Genomic DNA, 14,242 nt, shown 5'->3' with positions numbered 1-14,242 from the left:
ACCAAACATGTCCTAACATGTCTAATACAATATGAAACATCATAAGAATAGAAAACATTTTATAGAATCATAAAATGAAAACATCACACGCTGCTCTCAATGTAGCCCATGGGTTAGTTACTTGGGCAGCTCTTGATGTTGATCATGGGCCCAAATCCATCTCTTCAATCTATGGTTGGATTCTGACCTCAAATGAAGTAGATGGGCTGGGCCCTAGTAACCTTTTTAAATCCGACCATTTTGTTTTTGTTGTGTGTATATATTATATAAACCTATCCCAGCCTAATCTATATATAAAATAATAGGTGAAGCAGAGAGAAAATCAAATTAGAATTTCTAATTAGAGTTCTAATTTTGTGCCATGTGTCTAGATTTATCTTCCTAATTGTTTAATTCAAATATGAAATTGTAGTCTAATTTCACCTCCCCTTCTAGGAATCTGCGTTTTACATTTAAATGTTGTGCTCTTCTTTTTTTTTTTTTTTGGCTATATAAAACCTTTTGCCCTTCTCTATATATCAGACACGCCTGTTTTACAGGTTCACCTCCCCTTCTGCCAAAGCCAACAACGACAACAACACCAATCTCTTCACCTCCTTGATCTCAGACATCAAATCCTACTCTGGCAACGACCCTCTTCTCCCATGGCTCCGGTATGCCTCTCTCTTTCTTTGTGGGTAGCTCTTTTAATGGTTTTAAAAAGTAAGATTGTTTGGCATTTTGTATATACAGAGGGATCAGAAAGATGAAGGATTTGCTACCTTCGCAAGTACTGAATGATAAGCTGCCACGGTTTTTGCAGAAGTGTGCGCAGACCTTCGATTCCGATCGCCGTTACAAAAATGACTTACGGTACCTCCGCGTTTGGTTACAGTTGGTATTTTACTAATCCATCGCTTTTTTTTCTTTTTTTTTTCGTTTTCTTCTTGATGATTTCGATTCTGGGTCGTTGGGTTTCTTAGAAGTTGTTTGGTTCCTTTGTAAATGAAGGGGAAAGATGTGAAAATGTAGATGGGTTTTTGTGGATGGTCTGAGAGCGCTTTTTTTTTTTTTTTTTTTTACATTTTCTTATTGTTGATTTTGATGCTGGGTTATTCGGTTTTTGTTCAATTTCATAGCCTTTGTTTGGTTCCTGAGAGAAAATGAAGGAAAAGTTATGAACATCAAATTTGGAGTTTTTTCAAAATTTTTGGTTTAACCTCTCTAATGTGTTTGCTTGGTGAGTTTTTGTATGATGGTATTTGCTGAATTTATATGGGGCTTTGTGAGGGAAAAGAGATATGGGTTATGTAATATTTCTGTACTATTGTTTGAGTTTGAATTGTGCTATTGGTATATGTGTTTGTGGATTTGAAGCTATGGGCAATCCCAAGTCCCAGAGGGTGGAGAAGGAGGTAGTGGTCTTAGTGTTACCACGCGGAAACTAAAAAAGACTGACGCCTTAACCTATCTCAAGGCGGTGAAGGACACGTTTCAAGACCAAAGAGAGATATTACAAGTGCTGATCGTGATCTTAGTGTTGAACACCTTGAGTTAAACAAAGGCAAAAGAAAATCTGCCAGGAAAGTTGAAGGTTTTGGAGTGAATGCAAATTTGGCTTCTTATGATGACAAAGATACCTTAAAGAGTGAGTTAACAGTTGAATTTCTAGGTCCTCCACAAAATAAGGTTGAATTTCAAGAAGCTATAAGCTTTGTGAACAAGATAAAGGTGAAGATATTGTTTTGCTTTGTTGAATTTCAACTGCAAATGTTGGTTCCTTGCAGTTTAATGTTGAATTTTTTTTGGTACAGAAACGCTTTCAAAATGATGAATATGTTTATAAAGCATTCCAAGACATTATGAATGTGTGCCAGAAGGAGCACAAGGGCATAACAATTAAGGCCTACAATCAGGTTAGCGTGTCATGGCTCTTTCTTTTTTTTCTTTTTTTTTTTTAAATTCAAAAGTTTTCTTATTCATGTAACTTTCAGTAGTCTTAGTGGGCTGGATTTTAATATTCTTAGTGGTTTTTGTTTTACAATTTTCAGGTTGCAACTCTTTTTGATGATCATCCAGATTTGCTTTATGATTTTTCAAGATTTTGGGTTGATTTTTATTAATTTAGGTATTTGGGTTATTGGTTTTGATTAAGCTTGAATGACGAAGAAATAAAGGGCATGATCAAAGACTTTTGAAACCCATTTAGCTTAGGGTTGACAGCCATTGAAGGTATTGCCGAGAAACAAGGAATTTTCTTTGCTTAAACGTGGTTTGGTTGTCATCTATGTGATGTTCTTTTCTTTTTCTTCTTCTTATTTCAATTCATTCTCTGAATTTTATTTAGTTTTTTTTTTTTTTTTTTATCATTTGTTTTTTTTAATTCCTTTTGATTTTGGTGTCTTTTTTTTCCTTCAAATTTTCGTATCTACTGGTTTGGGTGTCAATGTTAACTTTCTAATTTAATGAATACTCCAAACTGGATTGAGTATTGCATGCCAACTATTTGATTTGTATTACCCTTTTCTTATTATAATTATGATTGTTGTTTGGAATGTAAAATTGTATTATTTTATTTTTCTATTTGTCTACAGGGGACAAGAACGAGGCACTCCATACATATAGAAGAACTCTTGCAAAGGTCTATTTCTACCCTTTTTTGTGAAACTTTATTTCTTCTGCCGTCGCATCGCCAAAGCCATTATTGGGTAGGTTCCTTTGACTCTCTGTTGATTTGATTTTAATATCATTTATCATTGATTTATTTCAAGTATAGATTCCCTATGAGATCTCGACTGCACTCTTTGTTAATGTTTCTTTATTTATTTCTGGGTTTGTAGGTGGAAAGGCCAAGCCTTTGAGGCAACCCAAAGTCCAAGAAGAATGGGTACGGTTAGGTCTATTTTTCCCTTTATTGAAATCCCTTTCAATTTGTGTTTCAAAGTTTGTAGTTTTAATGGATTGGTACTTTGGGTATCTATCTACTGATTACAATAACTTCATTTCTTTTGCATATAAACTTTTCGATTTTATTTAATATTTCAACTCTATCATGTTATGTATCAATTATTTACACTTTTACAGAATCCTCATATGTACGGTTAATACTTTAATTTTTTTTTCATTATACTTTTTACTTTTGCATCTATATTCTACCACAATTGGTTCTCTCTTTTATGTAGAAAGATGTGGCGGGTGATGTTGAGGGCAAAGGCAAAGGAAATGAAGACCTAGACAATTCATTGCAAAATAGGTATGTTCCTAAATTCTTGGTAGACAATAATTCATAATGTATTATAATGAAACTTGAGTTCTTTTAGCAAAAATAGTATCAACAGATTGGTAATTGACTTAAAAATTGGCATTCATGATTTATGTTAGAAAAGCATTAGACTTAATAGATGACTTGGTCAATTAGGAATCACACCAAAGCTCTAAGTGTTGCTACTCACACTAGGTGAATATTGAACATTATTCAAATTCTTTATTTATTTTTGTGTGTGTGTGTGTGTTACATTGGTGTTTCAACATTTGATAGCAGTACTATATGCTTACAACAAAGTTATTTTTTGTGTTTGATTTACTTAAAAGATATGTAACTATAAACCTCTATTTTTTTGATGAACTATAAACCTCTATCATAAAAATTTAGTGGTTTGTCATGATAAATTTTAATTTAGGAATATTAGACTTTATTTTAATTAATTGAGAGGGGAATAAAATTATTTGGTTTTGCTGTGATAAAGTTTTGGTACCTCCCTGATATGGTTCTTTGGCTTATTTCCTGTTTGGATTATTCATATTATATGATTTTCTTGATATGGATGTGTTTCTGATGGATTTGTTGAAAAATTGGCTTTATGCAAAGAGTTTGGCTGCATAAAAGAACGGGTGGTGTTTGTTTGTCCATTGCTTCAAAAGGGTTAGCAATCACCGGGATAGGTGATTGAAGATATTGGAATCATATCCCAGTTGAAGAATCTAGGTGAGATTCGTTCAATTTTTTAACCCTCTTTTTTTAGTTTTTATGTATTGATTTTTCAATGGAAATGGGAGAAAAATTGTATTTTTCTTCCCATGTATGTTTTAGATGGATGATCGAAACTCCAGCCAACTGTGGAATTCCCTTGCTGGAATTTGTCTGAGTAGGTTTTTTTTTTTTTTTTTTTTTTTTTGGTGATCTTTTCTATCAATTATGATTGAAATTTTAAAATTTATTGTGTGATGCTATCATAATTGCAAGTGGTTTCATAAATCATAATAACTTTATTAGCAAGTTTTCTTAAATAATAAATACGGGTCATTTGAAGGATGTGGTCATTTCGAAGGATGTCCAATACCATTGAGTTTGTTTGGAAGTTCTTAATGTTTAAGGTAGTTCTTATTGGTAATAAAATGACCATCATATTATTGAACTTGAAGTTATGCTGTCTTTGAGTTGGACTAACACATTTGATCCATTAAAAACTAATTGCTATGAGAAGAATCATTACAAGCCTAAAAATCATCCCTTCAAACTTTCCATTTTCCCTTTTCTTACATTGCTGCTGTGCTGATCCAAAAGTAGGCATTTGTAGTATCTCAATTGCTATTAAAAGTGAGGAAAATTATTAAAATATAACAGGATGCTAACTTTGGTTTTTTTCTTGACTTTGTGATTCATTAGATTGATTAGAAAAGCTTTGAGAAATTAAAAAACTTTTGTTGGTTTTTGAAGTGGTGCTTCAGTTTCTCAACAGTGGAGAACTGCAAAGCTTTTCATATGTTCTGGTGCTCTTTTTGCAATTGTATTTGCTAGAATATGCTGCCTTATTTCTTGGACAACTTTTCTGCCAAATTTGTTTGAAGGAATCTCTGCCAACCAATTACATTACATAGCGATTTAGATGACCACCTACATCTATTAAATCGTTCTATTCATTAAATCATCTACACAAGGCACATGAATACTAAATATGTCATGATTAAATACATGTGAATAGCTGTTTTTTATCATTTCTTTTCATGTTTTACTAAATATGCCATTAAGTACATTTTTGTTGTGAATTGATGTGGACTTGCCGACCAGTTATGCATGGCATCATAATTCAGCTTCCAAATCGGTTTGTAACAAAATTGCAATAGAACTTATAATACCTAGAGCAATTTTCATGTGAATTGGAATTACAGGAGAGGACACATTATATGAGTTTGTAATAATATTATTAATACTGAATAGAGATGAGTCGAAAGAGACTATTCTTTATAAAGGTTGCCTTTTAATATATTTTCTTGATGGTTTATATATTATCTAAATTGCAAACCCATTATCTTGCCATTATGTAATCATTGTGTTCATTTTTTGTGTTTGGTTTCATCAAACTCTTGACAAATTAAGTGCTATAACTATTTTTTACAATGATATTTTGGATTTGCTTAATTTTCAAGTGGCTTATTAGAAATAGGCCCTCAAAGATTAAGAACAAATGTCTCATCATAATATTATTTACAACAAACCCTTGATGAATTTCCTCTTCAATGTACTGACTTGACTTTGAAGATTAGTCCCAAATGGTTAGACAATGATGTTATACAAACTCATTTGAATATATTTGCACTATTTTCTAAATGATTTCCATTGTAATAAATTGTTATTATTTTTTTCCCCTTATTTTTAAGTAAGTTATGATATCAAAGTAAGTCAAGTTTTAATTGCTTTGAAGATATTGCATTTTTGCATGCACAATAGAGAAGCATTCTAGAAAATTCCCTACATTCAAACTCATTTGAACGCAATGGAAGTAATAAAAGTGGTGGTTGCTCATTTCATATGTTCCTCCAAATGGTCTATTGGAGAATAGAAGTACATACGTGATGTGAAAACTGAATTAAGGTATAAGCCATATCATATAAGGTTTGCTGGCCTGCTCGACTAAAATTGTGCTTAATTATCATCTTCTCTTCCCCTCCTCATTTCATCTGCTCTATTTTACTCCACAACTCATTCTCATCTACAACTTCCATTTGCACATAAATATCATTTTCAAACTACAACTTCCATTCCCGTGCTACCGCACGGGTTACATACTAGTATTTAATTAAAAAGAACATTTCAACTTGTTAAAAAGACGGCTATTTAATTTTTATAGCCAAAAAATTATTTGATAAATGAATTGGCACATTGGATGCTCTGATCTTACCATTGTTGCTAGATATTCTACTTAAAAAAAGCTTTTAATTAACATGGACAATTGTTTTCAAACATTCATTAGTATACAATTTGTATACTTAACGTCCATAATTTCACAAGCAATGTCTATATTTTTTTATTGATTTTTTTTTGGGTAAACTTTTTTTTTTTTTTTGATTTTCACATATAAAACATGATTTGGGTGACGTGTATATATGAAAATGTACAATAAAGAATATGTTAGAATTAATATCATTTTAATAAAAAAAGCAACAGAAGCGAATATGCTATATCAACTATTCTTCACCACCACACACTCTTGGTACAATGGTCACTCCGCAAGTATAAGTACTTGTGAGGTGGAGGGTGCAAGGGTCGGGATTCAAGTCTCCGTGAAGGAGTTTCACACACATATACACTTAGATTAAACTATAGTAGAATTTCAATATTGTATAAAAAATAAAAATAAAAATAAAAACCTATTCGTCGACTTATTCCTTTTTAAAAACAACACTATGCACTCGCTTAGGTTCTTAATTGCATGAGATTTTATGTTTTGTAATAATACCGTCCATCCCTTTGTGTTGTTTTCAAATAAAACTAAAATATGGGTTGTTAGAGTATCATATTGATAATTTAATATCTTTGCTAAGATGTTATGATTTTTTTTAAGCCTTCAAATTTTTAAATTCCAACAAAAAAAATTTGTGATATCTTTTTAACACGTGAAGTATATATAGATAGCATCATTTTTTGAAGTATAAATACTTTGTTCGTTTAGAATGTTATTGCAAGTATTGAACTTGTTTTAGATAGGTAGATATTGATAAGGGGCGTTTGGACTACTAACATAGGACACCAAATAATGTCATTACCACTAGACTCTCAATTAAACCTTTACAAGTCTTGAACTTAATTCAATGCCAGTACCAATTGTTTTTTTTTTTTTAAGATATCTTGCTGTTCTATATTTTTGTATACATTGTATTTTTTTTTTAATGAAATTTTTTCTGCAGTAAATTGCCTATAAGGTATTATGACTATTATCTTTTGGCTTTACTAACTGTGTATTGAGATCTTGTTTTTTATTAAAAAAAAAAAAAAAAAAAAAAAAAAAAAAAAAAAAAAACACTATGTATTGAGAGTGAGAGAGTGAGAGAGAAGCAAGGCCCAAGCCGAGCAAGAGGACCCAATCAAAAGGAAAGTTAGTCAAGCCAAAGCCCATGAGAGGGTCCAATACATGAAAAGAACCTATGGGACCGGATGGGAACCCCACCTACTTCTAGATGAGGAATGGCGACACGGAACTCTCGAGGGAGCAAGGCTCCTAGGGAATTCAGAGGAGAGCAAAACAATGGAGATTGAGACATACACCAACCAAAAATGGCATGGTCAAGCTAAAGGATGAGCCATGCGTACAAAGGGAACAACCATCATCTCCGCATTAATTGCCTAAATAGTAAAAGTTTCACAACAAACATACTTAGTCCCTAAAAAGATGGCGAATGGACAAAGAGCCCCCTTGCAGTCCAATTGATCCCATGAAAGGAGGAGGCGAGCAAGTATAAATACCCCCTCCCCCTCCTTCAAAGGGCACACAAAAATAGAGAGAGGAAAGGTTATAAGAGAGAAACTGAAGAATGGGATTGGCAACAGAAATTCTGAATATATGGTTAAGGGGAGCACAGACCGAACTGCTGTGTTGGATGGGGTAAGGCATAAGTTGGCTCCGCCAAAGTTTTTAGACAAGGCCCAAATCTCCTCAATGGTCCAAAGCTTTAGGCAAGGGAGTAAGGATCCGGCCCAGCCAAGCCCAACTCTTAAGTTGGGAAGTAGTGATCCAAGGCCCAGGCCAACTCAAAATAATCTGAGGCTTTCTTCGGTTAAAGGGAAGAAAGGGGCAGCTCGTAGCAAGAACTTCAATGGAGATCAAGGTAGCGTAGATCAAGGGGTGCCAAGCTCAAACCGTATCGGCCTGAATCAGTCTCAAGTGGGTTCCAATCGGGCTGGAACTGATGGTCATCGCATCATCTGTGATGGGCAGGGGCGATTCGACAGTGATGGGATTACATTCACTGCCGGCACGGGGTCATCGAAGAGTGGTCCAGGTGAACTGGGTTTTTGTCCTAGCAGAGTTTCAAGTGAGATGGATCTGTGTGGTGGTTTTCTTCAGTCCTCTAATCAAGGAAGCATGGAGAGTGAGCAGACCAGTGTGGGTAAAGGCGTTGATTACAGGGGGTTTTCTCCTGGCGGTGATTCCATCGCAATTGAAGGCATGCATGCTGCTGGGGAAGTTTCTACCTCAAATTCCTCAAGTACTTTTGCTATGTAGTGTGCAGCTAAGGAAGGTTGTGAAAAAGAGGGGATGGAGCTTGAAGTAAGAGGTGCCCTTGAGGATCCTCAGTGTTAAATGTCTCTCATTTTCTCAATAATCATATGATGAATGTTATTATTTGGAATTGCAGAGGTGCTTTAAAGCCCTTTTAAGATTCGTGTTGGTGAGCTGGTGAAGAGTCATAATCCAGCTATATTGGTTGTTATGGAAACCCGTGTTAGGGAAGATAAAGCCAAAGAGATCATAGATTCATTGCCTTTTTATGGAGCTTTACATACCGAAACTATTGGTTATGCAGGGGGCCCATGGGTTTTGTGGAATGCGGACAAGATGGATTTGGCCTTGCTCTCAAGTCCTGAGCAGGAAATTCATGCCGAGGTAAAGGTACCTTTTACAAATGATAGCTGATAATTATTTGCTGTGTATGCTTGTCCTAAATGTGCCGAAAGGCAAGTTTTGTGGAAAAATCTGATAAGTGTTGCTGAACTGCATAATTTGCCTTGGGTGATAGCAGGAGATTTTAATGAACCTCTCCTTAGCGAGGATAAATTTGGGGGCAAGTCGGTGAATGTCAATAGATCCTTACTTTTTAAAGAGTGTTTAGATAGGTGTAATATGATAGATATTGGGTTCGCGGGACCCCATTTCACTTGGACTAATAGAAGGGAGGTTCAAGATTTGATTCAAGAGAGAATTGATAGATATTTTGTGAATCCGAGTTGGTGTGTGATTTTTCCAGATGCAAGAGTAACTCATTTGACTCAGTGTCACTCGGACCATTGTCCAGTGCTTTTGGAGATGCAGCCGAGAGCCCAAGATAAGAGGATTAGACCTTTTCATTTTCAGACTAGTTGGTTGTTGGATCCCTCTTTTTTTCCTATTGTGCATCAAGCGTGGGAGAGGAATAGTAGGCCGATTGATGCTATTAATTGTTTTACTCAGGAAGCCAAGGAGAGGAATAAAAACCAGTTTGGAAATATTTTTAGCAGGAAAAAGAATTTGATGTCTAGGCTATATGGTATTCAAAGAGTTCTTGCTCTTAGGCCTTCGGAGTTTCTTGTGGATTTGGAAAATGAGCTTCTAAAGGAGCTGGACATTATGCTGAAGTAGGAGGAGGAGTTGTGGGCTTTGAAGTCTAGGGTGAATTGGATGATTCAAGGTGACCGTAATACAAATTTTTTTCATGTTTCGACTTTGGTTAGAAGGAAAAGGAATCAGATTATGGCTATAAAAAATGCAATGGGGGATCGGATTCATGAGGAGGGGGAGATTAAGGATTTTATTAGGAGTGGTTTTGAACGGGTCTTCCTATCTTCTCTTTCTTGTGTGCCTAGAGTGGATCCTACTATATCTCAGTGGCAGTCTAGGCTCTCAGATTCAAAGAAGGAGAGTATCAGTGGGGGGGCTTCTGAAGTAGAAATTAAGGCAGCCCTTTGGTCTTTAAAGGCTTTTAAAGCCCCAGGGCCGGATGGGCTTCATGTGGGTTTTTTCCAAAAGTTTTGGCACACTGCAGGGAATTCTGTGACTGAAGAGGTTCAAAAGATTTTTGCAGATAGAAGAGTGCCGGAGGTTTTAAATTGTACCCACATTGCCTTGATTCCAAAAATTTAGGGTCCTGAAACCTTGGGTAATTATAGACCTATTAGTTTGTGTAACACGATGTATAAGGTGATTACTAAGATTATTGTGGCGAGATTAAGGCCTTACTTGGATAAACTCATTTCTCCAATGCAAACGGCTTTTGTTCCGAGAAGGAAAGGGATTGATAATATTATTATTGCTCAGGAAATCATTCATGGCCTTGGGAAAAAGAAGGGTTGGACTGGCTATATGGCTCTTAAGATAGATTTGGAGAAAGCTTACGATAAGCTAGAATGGAGTTTCATTAGAGATATGCTTATTTGGTTAATCTCCCTCTGGATATTATTGACCTCATTATGAGTTGTGTGTCAATTGTGTCTACTTCTATTTTATTTAATGGAGAAACCCTTGATCTGATTTTCCCCTCTAGAGGTATAAGGCAAGGGGATCCGATCTCTCCGTATTTGTTCATCTTTTGTATGGACTATCTTGGGCAGTTTATTGAAGAGAAGTGTAGTGGGAATCTTTCGCAGCTAGTGAAGGCTTCTCAAAGCGGACCTGCTTTCTCACATTTGTTATTTGCTGATGATTTGATTCTCTTTGCCAAAGCAGATGGGGTGAATAGTGCAGCCATTAGAGATGTTTTGGATTCTTTCTGTAGCATTTCTGGTCAAACAGTGAGTGAAGCTAAGTCGAGGGTGTATTTTTCTCCAAATGTGGATAGGGATACTAGAGAATCTCTTTGTGATATCTTGGGTTTTGCTTCAACGCATTTTCTTCGGAAGTACTTGGGTTTTCCGCTTAAGCAGCCGGGTTCTTCTTCTCATGATTATGACTTTATTTTGGATCGAGTGAAGCAGAAATTAGCCGGGTGGAAGGCAAATTGTTTATCCTTGGCTGGCCGTAGGGTGCTTATTCAGTCATCTTTGGCTGCTATCCCTTCGTACATCATGCAGTGCTCTTACCTTCCAGGAAGGGTATTGGATGGGTTAGATAGAGTTAATAGAAATTTCCTTTGGGGGTCTATAGATTCAGCCAAGAAGATCCATTGGGTTGGTTGGGAGAAGGTTACAAAGTCTAAGGAGGAAGGGGGTTTGGGGATGCAAACAGCCAAAGGAAGGAATGTGGCTCTTTTAGCCAAGCTTAATTGGAGGTTTCATACGAAAGGGGAGGCTCCGTGGGTGAGAGTTTTGAAGATGAAGTATTACAGCCAAAGAAGAAGAGAAGCTGCAAATGCAGATACACTCCCTTATTCTTCAACTTGGGCAGCTATGAAGAAAGGGGTGGACACCTTTAATAAGGGAAGTAGATGGTTGGTGACAAAAAACAACAACCTGAATATTTGGCATAGCAATTGGACGAATGGGGCCCCCCTTAGAAAGCTGATCCAAGGTCCTATTTCCCAAGAAGCCAATGGTTTGGAAGTTAAAGACATTATGCTTGATGTGGGCTGGGATTGGGAGAAACTTACGTTTGAATTAACTGATGAAATCAAAGGGATGATAAGTGCAATTCCTATCTTGATCTTAGGTGGTGGCTCAGATAAATTGACTTGGGCTAGATCTCCTAAAGGGGTTTTTGATGTTAAAAGCGCTTATGAGATTGTTATGGAGTCTTCTAATACTAATAATAGTACTTTTTCAGCTAGTTGGATTTGGAAGGCAGATTTGCCTCCAAAAATTAAAATGTTTTTGTGGTTGTGTGCCCATAATAGTATTGGTCTCAAACATTGTTTAGGGAAAAGAGGAGCGGTCCAAGATGAGGTTTGTCCTTTTTGCTGCAATGGTGTTGAAACCATCCTTCATGCCTTGAGAGACTGCACTCACCTGAAGCAAGTGTGGAATCAGCTTGGGGTAAATGCTTCTAACTTTGACTTTTGGCACTTCAATTTGATAGATTGGTTGTCTCTTATTATTAGATCCAATATTAATCTGCATGAGTCGGGTTTGCCTTGGAAAGTGGTTTTTCCCTTTGCTATTTGGAACATATGGAAGAGTAGGAATGCATTCATCTTTAGTGGGAAAGCTAGGAATCCAAAGCTGGTTGTAGAGATTGTGTACCAAGCTAAAGAATATGTTCATTGTGTGGCAACGCCTAGGCTAGGAATAAGGAGAATCACTAGATATATTCGGTGGGAGAGACCGAAGCAAGGTTGGTGAACTGCAGACGACTCTCCAGTGGTTCCATTCCTTCTTACTTAACTTCTGGGTCAACCCAACCCGAATGGGAAGAAGAGGGTCAGCCAAACAGCGGGCAGCTCCACTTTGTACATTTGCTGAGGCAGACCCATTAGGCATTTTAGAAAAGGGAAGGGAGCTTTTCACTGAAGGAGGCAGTAGGGATGAAGGAGGCGGGAAGCTGCCGCTTCTAGAATGCAAGCTTATCCTTGACTTTTTTTTAGAGCGTACCACTATTGAAATAATAAAAAAAGATTTATGGATGAAGTAATCGGAGTAACAAATGATTACGGTTGCGGAAACCAGAGAAATTCGGTTACCTTTTGAATCAAAGTAGCGACGAGCCGAATACTACGACTCCAAGAAATTGAACACGGATGGGGCTTGCATGGGGCTTCATGGGCTGGCTGGTTGTGGGGGCTTGGTTAGGAGTGCAAATGGGCAGTGGGTTACTGGTTTCAGTAAGCGGATTGGGATCACTTCCAGTTTTGCCACTAAGCTGTGGGGATTGCGTGAAGGCCTTCAGCTTTGTTGCAACTTAAATATTAGTTGTCTTGAAGTTGAGATGGATGCCAAGGCCATTGTTGATGTTGTAGGGAATTCAGATTATGTGAATAACATTATCTCCCCTATCTTGGATGATTGCAGACTTTTGATAAGCAAATTCCAACGTATCCGTTTTAAGCATTGTTTCCGGCAAGCAAATCAATGTGCTAATGGTCAAGCCAAGAAAAGCTTAAGGATGTCTGCTGATTTCCTTAGATATGATAGTCCGCCTGTGGACATTTTAGATGTTTTTGAGGGAGACCTCATTGGGATGTATTCCGTTAGGATTTGTCCTGACTCTTCTTTTGTTGTTTAGCTTTCTTAATGTTATCGTCTTTCACCAAAAAAAGAAAACCAAAAAGAGAGGAGAGAGTGCTAAGGCTTGGTACCATTGTAACCGTGTGTATCTAAGTTGTCTTGGCTTTGTATTAATCTGAATTTATTCCCTTCGGGTTTCCCATTGTGGATTCCTCAGATTAATATAAATTAATTGCGTATTCATCAATCGTTTTACACCCACACAATGAGCATATAGCCTATTCATTATTGATATGGAATAAAATTAGATTCAAAGATACGAGGTAATATAATGTGGGTTCCAGTTAGCTCAACTGGTAAAGTCTCTGATGGTTGTATAAGAGATCTGGAGTTCAATCCCCGCCTACACCAAAAACTGATTGGTGTCTTGGTCTGATAATAAAGAGCTATTATCAGGAGCGGACGCCATAGGTTAAAACTCTCTCAAAAAAAAAAGATACGAGGTAATATATGATATTTTTGATAGATCTATGAAATTGTGTATAAATGTCTAATAAAATTGATTGGAAAGAGAAAATGCAATAGCAAGAGAAGTTGGAGTAAATTAATAAGTGAGGAGATGAAGTGCCAAATTGAGTTCTATAAAAATGAAAAATCATTCTAGTGTAAGGAAATGGGTTTTAAGAAAGAATCAAGCAAAATTGGACATATATATATATATATATATATATGTGTGTGTATCAAAAAAAAAAAAAAATTACGTCCTGGACTGCTGGGTTACATGCTAATCAATAAAAATAGACTCTAAATGACTTAATGTTGTTTGGAACGTTAGATTTAAGAAATAAAAGTTTAATTAGCATAAAATTAACCATAAAAATATTGTATTGTAGTTCAACATATTAACTTTTTTTGTTTTGTTTTTTTTTTTTTTTGAGAGTATACTTTTTTTGTCATTAGCATAACTACATTGTTTAAAACACTGATTCTTCTAGCAAGTCTAAAACTTGATGTTTCATACTGGATGAGAGAAACACACATATTTACTATTTAGTACTATTTATCGAATATTAGCTAGCTAATATTCGATAAATAGTACTAAATAGTAAATATGTACAAACAAACACATTTTATCTAAATCCTCCATCAGCAACATCAAATTCTTATTATCTTAATCCAAGGGGAAAAAAGGGAAAC

At 36.0% G+C, this 14,242-nt stretch overlaps 1 long non-coding RNA gene across 4 annotated transcripts; it reads left to right on the top strand.

Annotated features, from left to right (window-relative positions):
• The first annotated feature begins 501 nt into the window (after positions 1-501).
• Positions 502-4,021, top strand: LOC126691958 (uncharacterized). 4 transcript variants are annotated; one of them, XR_007644909.1, is made up of 7 exons: positions 502-653; positions 733-877; positions 1,357-1,710; positions 2,574-2,687; positions 2,820-2,866; positions 3,162-3,232; positions 3,848-4,021. It is a non-coding gene; the product is annotated as an uncharacterized LOC126691958 (long non-coding RNA). The 4 variants fall into 4 exon arrangements; XR_007644911.1 differs by having other exon boundaries at positions 733-852; positions 3,162-4,021; XR_007644908.1 differs by having other exon boundaries at positions 3,162-4,021.
• Positions 4,022-14,242: the final 10,221 nt, after the last annotated feature.

This window comes from Quercus robur, chromosome 7 (assembly GCF_932294415.1).
Source record: "Quercus robur chromosome 7, dhQueRobu3.1, whole genome shotgun sequence".
In the NCBI taxonomy this organism is placed as follows: Eukaryota; Viridiplantae; Streptophyta; class Magnoliopsida; order Fagales; family Fagaceae; genus Quercus; species Quercus robur.
This window is presented reverse-complemented; position numbering and strand designations above follow the sequence as displayed.